Raw genomic sequence first — 16972 nt, forward strand, 5'->3', positions numbered from 1 at the left:
TTAGACTATCTCTGACTAACAACTCCCAGCTTTCAGACATCTAAAACATTAATAGCAAAATAATTCTTACATGCTACCATTTAATCAAGTTTTACTGGAAGACTATGACTAGAATTGTAAACCTCAGATTTTTGGCCTCTTAATGGACCACTAAACCCTTCTAGACATTGGTTCAGTATGAGTAATAAAAGATTCCAATACTGCTTAGTCTTGATACAATGCAATCAACACCTTCAAAAGGGCAGAGGAAATGTCAAGTGAAAAAATAAGCCTCTAGCTACAATGTCAGAAGCTGACAGATGAATTTACTTACAACAAAGTGGGTTGTTAATAGAAACATAGGAGCACACCAAAACCCAAGGTTAGCTAGCTAAAACAAAGCTATCCAAATTTTGCTCAACCTGGACTTCCAGTAGAAAGATCTAATGACTATTCAAATACTTGTTAAAAAAGGTACCCTATCTTTCTTCTAGATTTGCTACTGTCACAACTCTATAACCACAAGGAACGATGTGGTTATAATACAATCAATATAATATGTAATAATCCAGTAACTGATTTCCAAATGCCAATGAAGGAAGCAGTGACTCAATGATGCTAGAGTATCAAACACAACAGAAGCAACTATATTAAGACCCAGCTGTGATATAACACAGCTTGCTAGATTTAATATGAAGCTTAAAGCAACATAATACTAATGACATTTTACTACTATTACTACCTCAAAAATAAAACAGTAATTTTCACTCCAACTGTGAGCGCTGCCAGAGGCCACAGCTCAATAAGGATCAAGACTTGAGTAAGCCTTATGCCTGCCTGTCTATGGGCTACTAAGACTAAATGGAAACATCCGTTTAATCTGAAGGGAAACATTTAACCTTTGAAGACAGTTTTATATCCTGCTATGAAGGGAAACGTTTAACCTTTGAAGACAGTGTTATATCCTGCTATGAACAATCACTCATCAAGAAGGAGTCCTGGAAGACAGGACCCTCCTTCAGCCACACAAGCAGGTAAGCATGGCTACCACAAACTCAGAACTAGTACGGTCAGAACTGAAAAAACTGTTGTTTACAAGTTTAAGTATTAAAGGAAGCAAGCAGGAAATGATTTCTACATTCAAAATGTAATGAGATGGAGAGATTAGCCATTCCTTTATCTACAAGTAAAACTGTGATGACTACAGGCATTTATGACCTCATTTTTAAGTCATAGTTATCTATTATTGGATGATGATTTGGGGCTGTGAAGACAATGCTAGGATATTACTCAGCAAGAGACATGCTCTGAATTGGATCATTAAAACCAAGCCCTGCAGCTTCTTGATCTTCAGGTCTTCCCACCTAAGTAATAACACAAGCTGTTTAGTGCAAGGCTATCTGGCAGGAGCCCACGTTAAATACAAAGGTATATGCATCACAGGATGTCAAGTCATACACTTTGGCGTAAGAGGTGCAAATGCACATTAGAAAATGAGAACTTCTATTCTTAAATGCAACATTTGCCAACTAGTCAACAGTAACAAAGAAGGAAGTGCCACTTGAAAATCCACTATCTAAAATTACTAAAAAATTTATATCCATTCTAGATGATACTTTGTGCTAGAAGAAATGTTTTCTAAAGTGCCACTGGACTTTCAAATGATGTTTTGATATCTGTTGCAGTGAGAACAGGCTCTGTAACCCAGCAGAAAATCATCCCTCACAGAACTGATGAGTGTTTCTGCGAAAAGCATAGAAATGAACTTGGGGGCAGGGGGAGAGAAGGCAGGCACCTTAGGAAGGAGGACTAGTAGCCAACTGGGAGAGAACATAGGCAAGAACTGAAGTACAGCGGCAAGTCTAGCCTTGAATGGAAGGAAGTATATTTGCAAATGCAAACAAGGAAAGAAGTCACTACAATACCACAGTTACTACAAACCAAGTTTAACAAAACATGAGGTTCCTTTCTCTACAAAATGCAGGTTGAACAACACAGATGTTTAATAATCTGATATGTCCTGATACCCCAAAGTTACAACTATCTAAAAGCTTCTTTGAAAGTATTCACATGAGCAATGCTAATTAGGTAAAGAAATATTTGTACAGTTAAATTCAAATTAGATCAGCAATTTTTGTGCTAAGCACAGCATAAGCAGCATAGCACAGACACAGCAGAAGAGATGACAGTACTCTGCATCCCACGTTGCTGCACTGCCTCTTCAGGAAGACTGTCACATACAGTGCTCTTGCTTATTTATCCTATTCCCACAGTCACCCTTCATTAAGGGAGAGGAACAAATATATCATTATTTTCACATCCTACACTTTACACAACTCATCTCACACCCACCTATGAAAATACTAGCTACGTATTTTGAAACCTAAGTGCCCAAAGCAACATATCTCTCAAGCCTGCTAGTTCCTGGGTATGGATGCGCAATGCGACAGGCAGGTACGTAACCAAAGGGCAAGGCACCACGGGCAATAGCTTTAACCTTAGAAAAGAACAAAAAGAAACAAACAAACAAGAAGGAAACAAAAAAGGATAACCCTTGGTGAAAGTGTGAGGACTGTTTCATCTTTGATCTTCTTGTGGTAGGAGAGGAGGAGGAGGATTGAATACCTGCCCCATCAATACTACAGAAAGGGAAGTCATTCGCTCTACCAACCTTCTGCATTAATGCCCACACCACCTCACAGCTGAAAAAGAAACGCTCCTGGGAAGTACAAACCACCTTCCCAACTCTTGAAAGCTGCTACAACTTCCACAGCATAAGACACAGAGCATACAGATATTCAAGAATAAACACTGATCACTGTTTCAAAGTCAGCAGCAGCTAGCAACAAGAATTTTAAGTTAAGCTTGCAGCTAGCTGGGAGTTGTATGAGGGACAGGAATGAATGCACAGTCATATCCATGGATGTAGCTGGAGACAGTCCAGAGAAAGGCCACCAGGACAGCCAGGGCTTAGAGCACGATGCATGAGAAGCAGTTGAAGCAGGTGGGTTTATTGCATCTGCAGAACAGAAGACTAAAGGCAGGGAGGGAGAATATAAACACTGCCTTCACAGTCAAATGTTTCTTGGAGGTTCACAGCAAGAGGATGAGAGGCAGCAGTCATGCAGCAACAAGGGAAATTCTAATCAGATGAAGAAATTAAAAATCTTCACAATTAAAGTGGTCAGGAACTACAGCCTGTAAACAATCAGATCTTTTGAAGTCTGACATGGTTTAAGCAGGGCGTTGATTAGAGGACCTTCTGAGGTCCCTTCCAACCTAAAGTACTTTACAATTTTAATGTACTGCCTATGAAAAGAGAATGAGAAAATGGAGACAGGCAAAAACAAAGTAAGTTAAAGTCCAAAAGAGTAGTTCAACAGGAGTATATTTCTAAAGATTTCAAAACCTTAGACCTATTTAAGTCGTAAGTCTTATGTTTTGCCTACCTACACTAATCATACACCAAATTTCAGCAGAGATGTCAAAACCAGATTTTTCTAGAAAACTGTTCTAATTTGTTTTTAAATATGGTTTAGTTTCTTCTATTTTTGTTATAACAGTTAAAATGACCACCACTAAATGACTTTCACATAATTCAGTTCTGTTTGGGTTTATGGCTTTTTTCCACAAAGCAAAGATTTTGCGAGGAATCATAACAAAGGTCTGGTCTACAGATATTTCAGTAACATTGAAGATTTGCAACTGCACCTGTGCCAAAGCAATTCTATTGCCTAACCCTGTAGAAGTTCACTAGTACAAAATGTGCAGTAAAATTGTGTATAATACTCTGGCTAAGAAAAATAACATATTTGCACTCCCACCCAAGATACTGACAGTCTTAACAACTGTTCAGCCTTCGTTAGAGGAAAGAACTAAATCACAGAATGGTTTGAGTTGGAAGGGACCTTAAATATCATCTAGTCCCAACCCCCCTGCCATGGGCAGGGACACCTTCCACTAGACCAGGTTGCTCAAAGCCCCGTCCAACCTGGCCTTGAACCCTTCCAGGGAGGGGGCAGCCACACCTTCTCTGGGCAACCTGTGCCAGTGTCTCACCACCCGCACAGGAAAGAATTTCTTCCTTACACTCAGTTTGAATCTACCCTCTTTCAGTTTAAAACTGTTACCCCTTGTCCTATCCCTACACCCCCTGATCAAGAGTCCCTCCCCATCTTTCCTGTAGCCCCCTTTAAGTACTGGGAGGCTGCTCTAAGGTCTCCCTGGAGCCTTCTCTTCTCCACGCTGAACACCCCCAACTCTCTCAGCCTGTCCTCACAGGGGAGGTGCTCCAACCCCCTGATCATCTTCGTAGCCTCCTCTGGACCCACTTGAGCAAGTCCATGTCCTCCTTATTTTGGGGACCCCAGAGCTGGACACAGCACTACAGGTGGGGTCACACGAGTGGAGTAGAGGGCAAGAACATACCCTCCCTCAACCTGCTGGCCACACTTCTCTTCATGCAGCCCAAGATGCAGTTGGCTTTCTGGGCTGAGAGCACACACTGCTGGCTCATATTGATAAATCACGAACGATTCATTGCTTTACACAGTTGATACTTATTAGGCGAGAGAAGTATAAAGGTGAAGGGTAAAGTACAGCAAGACTGAAGCTTCATACCCAAAAAACAAGCAGCAGTCATCTACACAAAGCAGCTACTACAAGGTTATGTTGAAGTACATCATCTACTCCACAGTAGAATTGTAGATATGGAATCGTCAACCCATGGTAAGTGATCATACGAGTCTTGACCCATGGCAAACACAAGGCAGTCAGGCTAAGTAATAAAGCATTAAAGGCATCTGCCACAAATTAACTGAAAGAATGCAAGCGCTTTCAACATGTGCCTGTGACCAAACTCCTCCTGCAGAACTTCATTCTGCACTAAGCTGCCTCTTAAGACAAAACTATGAGAAACTGGTTTACTTCCCCACAAACAGAACCACCAGGTAACCTGAACAAGTTTTTGTATTTTTTTTTCCCAGAATCTTACCTATATTAATTTGCAGTAATATTATAAAAATGTGGTTTGAAAATAGCCTTAACTCAGACTATCATTTGCAGTAACTTGACAAGTAGACTGAACATAAACCAGAATTGCATACTTCATGTACATACAGTATCTGATTATTTCCAATGGTTTACCCATACCTCTCAGTTTGAACAATGTTTCCATTCAGAAGTATCAACCTGAAAATATTTACAAGAATCTGATCTTCCAGGCCAGAAAGTGTGCCCCACATCCTTAGTTACTCCAAAACAGGTCAAGCAACTGAGACAGATTCCTATCTTGGTAGCTATTGCTTTTTCATCTAGAGTAAGCACATAATTGGTTATATTCTTCAACATGCTGATAGGGTTTTTTGGGTTTTTGGTTGGCTGGCTGGGGTTTTTTTAATAATGAAAGAGACAATATCAATTCAGTAAGCAGGCAATTGAAATATTGATCATCCAACATTAGTAGGCACAGACAATGCCAAAAGTTAAACACAACATTCTTCAGAAAAAAAGAAAAAAGCAAATAACAAAACACCACAAAAAAAAACCCCAAAACATTGAGAGTAAGGTAAATTACACCCTACTTATCTAGTTATTTATTTATATATTCCCTCAGATACAGATTAAATTCTTTTAACCACTCATATAATAAGTTGTGGCCAAACACCAAAAGGCTTGAAAATGTTGAACTGCTTTGCCCAGTAAGTCACCCGCCCATCTTCTACATCTCATTGACTCTGAATTCATGTCTGCTAAAACAACTAAAAACATAAGATTATGGTGCAAGATTCAGCAGTTGCACTTGCCCAGGACAAACTGCTGCAAAATAAGTTTATTTTAAACGCTTATGTGGAAATTACTTGGAAATATAAATTATTCTAGACTACATACTGCCTTCATAAATTGGGAAGCTACTGCAGAATGAGTGAGCTATGGAACAGTATCTCCAAGTAACAGCCGCAATGAAGGAGCTCATTACCCCAGTGTTGATGAAACAAATTAAGTGAAAATATGGCAATATATAGTTCTTCCAGTTACAGCTGGCCTAAAACAGGACCAAAAAAAATCTTCATAATAAGACCAATTTGCTCCTCATTCACACATGTACATGTATATTGCAGTTTTATGAAGTTGACTTGAAAATGATTAGGAAACAAGAACCAAAATCCTGGGAAGCAGCTCATATACAATATTCAGACTAACTACAACTAGAAAATAAATCACAGGTCCTGCCAGAAAGTCAAGTTTGCATTGTAAAGCATTAGCCCAATTTATTTCTTTTCAAAAAGATATTAAAAACAGCTCAAAAAGAAGACCTCCGCAAAACAAACATATCAGTTTACTATTGCTCCTGTTTCAAAGGATCCGGTTTTCACACTGCAGCTATCCAGTGTGTCAGCAGCTTTGCTTGGATGGCATGTTTTCCTCTGAACCCTGCTAGAGGTACTACTGTTATAAAAACTCAGCATCCCCCATACCAGCTTCTTATAGGAGTCAAGCCTGTGTTTGACACCCACCCACAGTCACAGAAATTGGTGACACAAATGCAGCACTGCAACTTAGTGCAAGATTCAATATGGAAACAGCCATCTGAACAATAAAAGGGGCAAAATTTGCCTTAATGCATTTTTTAACTTCAGAAACTAACAAACACTAGAAGTACAAGGCATGATTAAAGACAGACATGTATACCTTCACCACATTACACAAATATTTGATTTCTCCCAGGCCAACATAAAATCAACATACAAAAGACACTAGGGATGATTAATCACGTAAACCACATGTTAACAGCCTGAGCTTGTATATTCAGAATATGCATATACTTAGCTCCAGGTCCAACAGGAGTCTCCAATTTATCCTGTAATCTTCCACAAACACACATTTACACAGCTATGCCCAATAACAAGTCCTATATATGAACAGCTCTTTGAGCATTTTTTTAAAGATTATTAAAGTACCACCCTATTAAATTAAGCAAATACCTAATTTCTTTGTACCATTACCTTTGGGCAGATGTGTATGTTACTTATCTCTGCCCTACCACAAGGTATTGTCAAAGCTTAAAGGTCATTCTGAATAGACTACACACTGTTCTGATAGCATATGCTGCTCTATTTCAGATAAACTCAATGCCCAGACAAGGAAAATACTATGATAAAAGGGATGCACATATAATCACACACAAATTAAAACTTGCCACGTCAAAAATTCTTAATACCCTACTCTTCCAGAATAATCATAATCTAAATACTCTAAAATACAAACTACCAGAAGTTCAGCTTTCCAGAAGTGAAGTTACCCAAACTTCATAAAGTTGTCAGAAAGCTCTCATTTGCCCTAACACTTCATCTTTTCTTAACAGGATGAGAGCCAAAAATTATTAGAATTTAAATACATATTGATGGATCCAAAGTATAAGCCAAACATGCACCAGATCAAGTTTACCTAACTGATAAATTTGTAACTGAAGCCAAAATACATAGCAGTTTCTTTTTTAAATATAAAAGGAAATATGTAACATTTCTTGAATCAGTTGTTACTCTTGTGAAATTATGTCCACATAGAGGAGTTCAGTAGAACACAATCCATTTAGCATATGGATTAGCTTTCAAACTGATGAGATAACATGCTAGTGACTGGCATTCCACTTGCATGAGGGAACACTTGTGGCTAATCATTAATGGTGGAATATGAGACAGTGTCTGTACTTAAAATAATTCTACTCAAGAGTGTGCATTTCCTTATGACCAGTCTTCTCCCCTTCCACCTATGGCCATACAAAAGGATTCTAGTAAAGTGCTTGAGATTTAAAAAGCTATTCATACACCATTATTTTTTTTCCTCTAGGGGAGCAGTTTCTCCACAAGACAGAATATTCAAAGCTGAAACACTTTCATTACACTTTTGAAAAATAATGTACAGTTGGGGAAATTCTGGTGTCTCTACTTAACGCAACAGCTTAAACAAAAATAAAATTTAACCCTCTCCATATAGGTGTCTGCTCTGCTAAGACTCAAGTTCAATTCCCTTCTCTAGCAGTCCAGATTTCAATCTGTATCTTATAACTCTCAAGTTATACCACTTTCCACTATGTTAGGGTCTCATTTCCTTATTTAGGGTCTCATTTCCTTATGTTAATACTTCTCACTCTAGAAAAATATTTGATCACTGAAACAGAGCACCAAATGTGAAGTGTTCCCTCATTTGGTAAGCAATCTTAACTGAAATGCAAATGCTGAATATAAACATCTGTTACACAGTTCCACAGGTAAGGCATGACATCAAGCAGTGGATGGGAATGTCAGCAGAGACACGACTGTTTCCCACATAATAACACACTGTGTGGCAGGAGCTAACACTGTCAACTGTCTTTAAGAGTGTGGTGAAAAATTTCAAAGATCATAAGTCAGCAAATTTGCACCAAATCGGTTAGTGAAGTGATGCAGTTTATGCTGAAAGGAAGTTTGCCAGTAGACAAGAAGTACTTTACTTTGATTTTGTGTTAGGAATACAGTTAACAGCAAGCACTAGTGGTGGTATAAAGTTTAATGTACTATTTCCAAAGAAACTTATGGGTTCAGGATTAACTTCCTCCCCACCCCCAAACCAGTTAACATGATCTATGGACCCATGTTGATTTTAAATAGTCCTGTCACAGGTTCTGGCAAGGCACATGCCTGCCACATCTTTCCTTTCCAGAAGGACATGAGCAAGTGTTACGCAATAGGGAAAATAGGTGTTATTGAGGAAAAAAACAAACAAACAGACACTCCAGTTAAGGTAATGGAACATTTGATAGCAAATCTTGAATGAAGCAGAAACTGACTTTAGGCACACATTGCAGCAGCTGCAAAGTTTTCCATGGTCAGTTTTTATTCTGGCATTTGCTGAACTAAAACTTTTAGCCTGGGTGGTTTGTGTGAAGTTTCACATGAAATATTAGAATGACATAGTCTCTCTATATTAGATATTTTTTCCAGTTGCATTGTTTTCTTCTAATGTCCATAACAGATTATCTTCCTACCTTAAACAGAAGGCAGCTCAAGGTAGCCCCCTGTTTTCAAATGTCCAATATAAAGTACCAAGGAGAAGAGTTTTTCAACTGGCTGTTGATGACAGGAAGTATTTTGGATTATGGTGGTTATTTCTTATGAGATATAAAATAAGATATTCTAATTTTACCCAGTTAAAAAATTTTAAAAACCCCAAACTTGAACTTACTTCACAAATACATACCAGGTTTATTTGAAAAGTTTATGAATTCTAGCAAAACCCCTTGAAAACATTTACAGAACATTATGTACTCTTCTTCAGTATTTAAACACTAGAGGATTTAGCTGTGCCATGAAAGGATTTTGGACACTTATAAAAAACACAAGAAATCAGAAATACTAAAATAAGAACAAAATACAGAGGTTGGCTATAAAATCCAATATTAAAATCTACTTCACCAGATTAACAGTTCTGATGACTGAACCCTGACACATTCAAATCTGACTCTACACATTCTAACTGACATTTTAAAACCAGATAACTTAACACATGCATATGGTAAATTTCTAAATAATTTCCCACCTCTTACATAAGTGATGTCCTTATCTAAATATGGAAAATAGGATTAGAAAGTTCCTGGATGTAAATAAATCACTTTATCAGAGAACCAAACAATCTGTCTAAAGCCAATAATCGAAGTAGGAACATGAATTCAAGCATGCAAAATTGACAATTTTTTAAAACTGATTTCTTCCTCAAAGAGATACATTTGGTAACTGCAAATGAAGTCCCTGCCAAAACAAAGAAACCTGAAATGCCATACTTAAGTGATTAAGCTAGAAAAAGAGAGTGATGCTAAATTTCAGTCTGAGCCAGTAAATGACATTTAATCTGATGGAAGAATATTATATAACCAGCATGTATCTGAAAACTGAGTGATACTTAAATGTTTTTACAATTACCAGAAAATACCTACATTTGCAGTTTAAAACAAAATATGCCATAAACAATATTTGTTCTAAATTTACTTTTGTTTCTCTTCTGAATAAACCCATTTGTACCAACCTGTTTTATTAGAAGGAGTTTTCTACAGCAGATTTCCTAGTGACTTCACCCAAGTTGCCTTGAGAGGGGGACATTGAAATCTGGACCACGCATTTCTTGTCATTAACAATAAAAGTTCCAGTTGAAAATTCTTCCTCTGCATATAATGTTATTCTAAGAGCTAGATACACTAACTCCGGAAATAATTTGTGGAAGAGTTAAAGAAATCTGAGAAGACCCACTCTGTTCAGGGCTTTCCATGTTTAAAAAGGAATGTGATTTAATCTTATTTATATTAGATAAGCAGGATAAAAAAAGGCAGAAGGCAGGTTTAATATAATGTAGAATAACTTGTTCTACGGCCAATTTATATTTTCATTTCATCAAGTTGCATCTTGTCTTTTTCTTCCAATTCAAATAAGACTATCATGTTCTCTCTCCTACCTAAAACTGCAATTTTTAATTGCAATTCTTAGAAACGACTTTAAATCTCTGTCAGTAACCCTGTGAACTCAGCATTATTGCCTCAGGTATCTCTAACTGTCTAGATTTAATCTTATGGCAACTCTGAGTAACCTTTACTTTTTACCTTTGGGAACTGTAAAAAATGATTGAGATACTTTCTGTGAAAAATAGAGTAAAAACAGGTTCAGCTGGACAACGAAGACTTCTCTGAGTAACATTAGGATTGTCTACCAAAACTCATCAGCAAAAAAACCATCAATAAATGAAACAGCAAAATAATTTAAAAATAAGGGAAGCGCAACTCAAAAACCAGTAGGTAAGTCACACTGACAAACAGGATGATTTTTTTTTTTTTAATTTTTCATCTTAATTCCCACATACAGGTAAGTGCCAAATTACCATTTAGATCCACCATTCATGATGATTATTCAAATTTATCCACAGTTACAAATACTGCGGAAATGACAAGTCTGGCTAAACTGCCTTTACAGACTTAATTTCTCAAGACATAGCAGCACATGACTTTCCAAATAATTTCTTACCTTTAAACTCACTGAGTACCCCCATCATACTTTAAAGGCTAGCATTAAAATACTGCTAAATTTTGTCTCAACAACTCCAGCCACATATTATAAATACAATATTCTAATTTCATCCACATTTGTCTCATTCATCCAGAAACAGTTACAGGCACAATTACAGAAGCCTAAGTGTACCATGACAGCACATAAACATGTTAGAGCAGTTTAGAAACTGAATATATCAACACCATGATCCTTCCTCTTATCTTCTCATCTAATCAGATACATTTCTCCTTGGAAAAAACCACAATTTAGAGCTGTTTCGTTCATTCTGCAAGCATCATCATGTAACACTTTCAGACAAGAGAAGCTGCTGGTATTCTGTTAAACTCAATTTCAGAAAATAACCAGAACTGCCAGATCATCATAGCAGAATAAAGTTATACAGACTTAGGATCACCAACTTAGAAAATAATTCATAGGACAGAACCTGTGGAAGTTTACTTTAATCCTCTATATGAAATGGGTCCATTTAGATCAACTAGGTTTGCTAAGCTCCACTCAGCTACTGCAGAGTCTTGACTAAGCTCATAGGTTGTTGGAGCCTGGATCCCTCCGAGGAATGAGTTCTCAAAGACATCCAGTTGTGGAACCAGTATCAGTGACAACTAGCTCTGTTCAGTTTTATGACTGTTCCTCTCCCTTTTCATATAAGAAAAAGGCTATCAAGCTCACAACTGAACAGACTTGGAGCTAATGGATCTGGCTTATATGGCTACTGCTATGAGCTACCTCATTCCTCCATTCCCCCAACATTTATACTCTTCAAGTTGAAGATAGGCCAGAGCTTAACTCACTTAGATCTTGATGCAAGTTTAGCACATCACATAAGTTTTTTAGACCAACACAAATTTGTAAGAACAGGTCAGGATGGTTACACGAACAGTTAGTTTAGGAGAACCATCAACGGGGAAGTAAGTGTGAGCCTTAAATTACACTTTCCTTCTGACTCCCTCAACTAACTACCCTTTAAATTATTTCAAACACCAGCTACTTTATTTTCAAAGCCCCTCATAGCTTAGGTTTAGGCTGTCACATCCAATCACTATCAAATCATAGAAATCAATGAAATTGGAAAAGAAACTCAGTTTACATCTAATTCCCCTGCTTCATCTTAGACATAATTACCCATACGATGTTTTTATGACAGCTCACTAACACGAAAGACAGTGGTCCCATTCCTGTCTCTAACTGCTAACAGCCACACGCTTCCATTGTTCATGTTATGCCAGCGCTGGTGTACTACTCTCCAAACCGTATTAATTTCTCAGAAAATACAAACCCTAACTTAAGTGGTGGTGGGTAGGATGACAGGGACAACACAGGGGAACACAACCCCACATAATTTTTCCACTGTCCTACAAGATAGAAAATGGTTCAAAGACCAAAACTGGCAAAAGTCACTACAGAAGAGATGACGACATGCAAAAGAAGAGTAAGAGGAAAAAGGAAAGTGGACAAGCCCTCCCGCTTTCAGCAACGAGTGATTTTATTACTCAACCATCCAACTACAGTCATCCACTGCTCTCCAAAGATGTCTGCTTTGGCCATAATTCCAAGTTTCCTTATATCTATCTTATATCCCAAAAGTCCGATGTTCAGGTGCAGATTAAAAAAGGAACTTCCTCTTGTCCTTCTCAGTGGAGACACAGTATCTGTCCCCTGCGTAAAAACCATCAACACAATGGAAAAACACTGTTCTCTACTTCCTTAATAAAATAAGTATTTTTCTTTCAATGTTTTCTAACTTTCCAGTCTTCTTAATTCAGTTGATCTCTTCTGAGTTCTCCACAGTTTCACTACTACTGTTTTTCTCATACAGTGCGCCAAGCTGGATACTGAAGCTCCCCAGCACTAAATATAATGGAAACAACTTTCTGCCTCATTATACATTCTTCTTTAGACATACAGAAAGATGCCCATCTTTCCTGCAGCCTCACAATGGTGGTTTATAATGAAAATGAAATGCGTCAAAGCCTTTTGTAGTGCTCTCACACTTCCAGATAATCCTTTTATACTCGACTTTGACACCTTCCTTACCCATTTAGAACTTTGCACTTGCAAGCATTCATGGAGTACTACTCCAATTTATCAGCATAACTTTGTCTTCTAAACTTGGTCTGAAAAGCAGCTGCCAACATTTCCAGCACAATGCTATTCTCTGTTAACCCAAAGTGTATTCCAACATACCAGTTATTAATAAAAAGCATCATTACAATCAGATATGGACATATTCTCCAGTTCAAATATCCTCCAATTTGATTGCAAAGTGATGTAAACAGTTCTCCCTCGTACTACTTAGTTTGACAGTCATGCAGAACAAACACACCAAAACCCATGCTTGTTACCTGCACTCATCAAGATCAGTTGTTGTAAGAGAACTATCTTTGTTAAAATCTTAAAATACTGATCAATACAAAAGTATCAAAAAGATATTAGCTATCTTCCTAAAGATTAATTTTCCAGGTCCTGTCTTCTCCCTACAATACCTTTTTGTCTGCCATTCTTCAGTATTCACATTTTCTTAGAGACAGATGCCAAAAATTTAAGAGATTGTTTAAGACAGACTCAGAAATGTTATTTCAGAAAATGCTTACCAGGTACCGCCAATTTGAATTGAGCTAACATAAGTAAATATGTATGCAAAGTTCCAAGTTATCGATATTGCATTACTCTTGAAAGACCTTAAGTTCTTCCTCTAAACAACAAAACTACTGCTTCAGCACCCTACGGCTGAGAAATATGCAAAACATGCTAAAACTACTCAAAACTTCTGCTCCACATTCAATTCCTGCAGTACCTTTTAAAAGCATTTTATCATGAAATCTAGCCCAAAATAAGTATTAGCTCCCACACATAACCAGCACATTATTTCTACTGAAAAGCATCTGTAAACTTAGAGCCTTGATCCTATCTTTACAAACATGCTTAATAATGAGCCTATGAATCATATTCTAAAGGTGATTCTTGATTATAAGACGAAAAATGCTTCTATCAGCCAACTAACATGACAATTATTGCATAAGCAGTACATTCAGAATATTTAACCTGTTGGCCTACTTAAACCAGGGAGAAACAAATATTCTTTTTCACTGATCATACGTTAGTTTCAATGCATTCATGAATAAAATAATGAATAGTTATTTGTTCAACATTAAGTTGGTATTTTCAGAGCACATAACCGCAAACACTTGAGGATGCATCCACTTCTTCAGGTTCTGACGAGCTAGAAAGCAGGTACGTACCTTCAGGGTTCTGTATAAGCCGTGCTGTTTGAGAATACATTAGGACAGGTGGCTGGGCAGGCTTTGATTTTGAATGACAGCCATCTGATTCAATATTGCAATAAATATTTAAGTTTAATATATTTGAGTATAACATTAAATTACTATATTAAATATTAAAATAAATATTTAAGTATCCAGCATAATATTTATACTGTGGATAGTCATACACAGTGAATGGATTGAAGCACAATGAATTGCATGAGGTAAAACATTTCTATTTTGAAGAAGACTAATTACTTTGAAAATTGTATAGCTTTAATACTACTTTTATCTTCTACTGCAAACATGAAGCTATTTCAAGCAGTCTGCATAGGTGCGAGTTTATCCTATGATTTTACCTTAAGGTGCAGAGAATGCACGTAACACAGTTTATAGACAGCTGAGAGAGATCAGTATGTGATGCCAAAAATATTAACCCCTCAGGTCTCTTCATCACCACATACACATTGAGTATGTTATCACGCTGTTCTCTTATCTTTCTCTCCGACAAGAATAGTGCCCAAGCCATCTGCCTTTGCATACTGTAAGTTTTTAGTTATAGTATGCACTTATAGCCTTTTCCTTCTGCTCCAAAGGAACTTAATCTGTAAATACCCCATAGCTATTACACTTCCACACAATAAAAAGAAGCTGTGCAAATAGACCTGTGCTAAAAAAAAAAAGACTTGTGAAACACACGTACAAGCTGCTGTTGTACTGCCAATAGTATGCAACCAATCCTTGCAGATTGCTCTGGAGTACCTCCTAGACTCATGCAACATGCTAATAAATGTCCTCACCTGGCAGCTTGCTAGCAGTGGTACAGAAACATTACTGCAGCCCAGCCTACTGGAACAGAGAAACCATTCTATCAACAGCAGACACTGCAGAACAAAAAATTCTCAGTGACCACAACTCTACAGTCGTTTTGCAGTAAGGTGACTTTTATTTTTTTAAGAAGGTAAGCCTTTAGCAGAACTAGGGTTCACTTCAGTATCTAACCCTCTCCAATCCCACAAAGAACTCCTGATCTCAATTTATGGGAGTAAGTCCCATAGTTGATGCCACCATTTGCGATAAAGCTAGATGGGCTGTCTTCAAAGCTTCTAGTCTGAGCTCACTTGGTCCATATGGATTTCAGATCAAACCTGTTAAAGTACACCCAAAGGCAGCCAAAGTACCTATGCTGCCTTCCAACATCTGTGACTTCCTTAATCCTGTGTTACAGCAAAACAAAAAAAACACACCTGAGTTCATGCATAGCACATTTTATCAGCAAACACCTCCAGCTGAGTTGCTAAGTCTAAGTATATATCTTCTAAATATACAAAGTATTCACACAAGTGTAATTTAGGTGTTTCTTAAATGTTTAATTTCCACATTACTTTATTCTAAAAGATGAATCAGAAAGTAGTTTTGTCATAGTGGTACCATCACTCTACAGCACAGAAACTGAAACCATCATGGAACATTAACACCAGCCTGACCTCCTGCCACCGCATCTCACTGAACAGATTTTCAAGCCAAAAAAGTTCTCCTGATCTTTGTTATTTTAGAACTAATCACACACATGTAATTCATATTTTTTCCCTTTGAACGGCAGTGCTGCATCTTTAATGAGATGGTTTAATAGGCAAAACCAAAGATAAGAAATAACCAAAGCCATCTGATCAGAGGTTTTCCTACTTCAATACTTGTCTCATTTCACTAGTTCAAAAGTCTTACTCACTCTAGTAAAGTTGTTTGGAGTATCTGTTACTCTCTCCTATTTTAAAATAAGACTTTGAAAATTTTATTTCCTTCTAAGGAGAACCTAATTCGGAGCAAGAATAGCACATTTTCCCTGAATGCCTTTGGGAGCTGTCAGGAAGCATGTATTTGAGTTAAAGGAGTTATGCCTCTGTATTTGCCTACCTCTGTCAGTGCTGAAACTGCAGATGACGATATGTATATCCACCTCCGCACAGCAAAGTTCTCTGGTCAGACTATGACCTTCTCTAAATCAAAGGTTTTCCAGTTTCTGGAGAGCACTCATGCCAAAACACATCTTCTATGCAGCCTCCCAGACTGTAATGCCTGCAGCACACTAAGTGTACTGGTGTCCTCAGCAAACCATAAACAATATAGCATAATAAATTCAATTTAATCGTAAAAATATTGAAATGCATGGCAGGACATATTTCTTGGCAGATACCATCCTCTACAGTTTCACCTACAGTAAAGGGCTGTTCCGTTAAGTAGTGGCAAAAAAACCCCAGACATATTTTTTTGTGGAAATATGCCTTCTTTTGTCAAGAGTTCATGCTAGGTTTTTGTACTAAAGCAGCTGTACTGCCAAGAGATTCTAAACATGCAACAGCATCTACTATAGGTCCTTTTGCCCCTGCAGTATATCATTTAGAAACCAACATTCCACATTTAACTGCTTTTCACATATACTTACACAGAGTAGCAAAACTGGGAGTTTAACTTGATAAAAGGAAAAATGTAGGAAACTTCCACACCTAGCACCAAAGAAGATTAAGCCATATTCTAAAATGGTATGATTATTAAGTCATGCTCTTCCAACATCATAAAGATGCAAAAATTACTAAGTAACTTGGATTTATTTTAATATAAGGAAGTATCAAAAGCCCAGTACAT

The 16972-nt window shown here is 37.4% G+C and overlaps 1 protein-coding gene across 12 annotated transcripts in view; it reads right to left on the bottom strand.

The window, feature by feature from the left end:
- The window catches only part of PICALM (phosphatidylinositol binding clathrin assembly protein), a 71432-nt gene that overhangs the window by 42101 nt on the left and 12359 nt on the right, over positions 1-16972 (bottom strand). The gene's annotated exons all lie outside the window — the stretch shown is intronic.

Source organism: Strix uralensis, chromosome 2 (genome assembly GCF_047716275.1).
Source record: "Strix uralensis isolate ZFMK-TIS-50842 chromosome 2, bStrUra1, whole genome shotgun sequence".
Lineage (NCBI taxonomy): Eukaryota > Metazoa > Chordata > Aves > Strigiformes > Strigidae > Strix > Strix uralensis.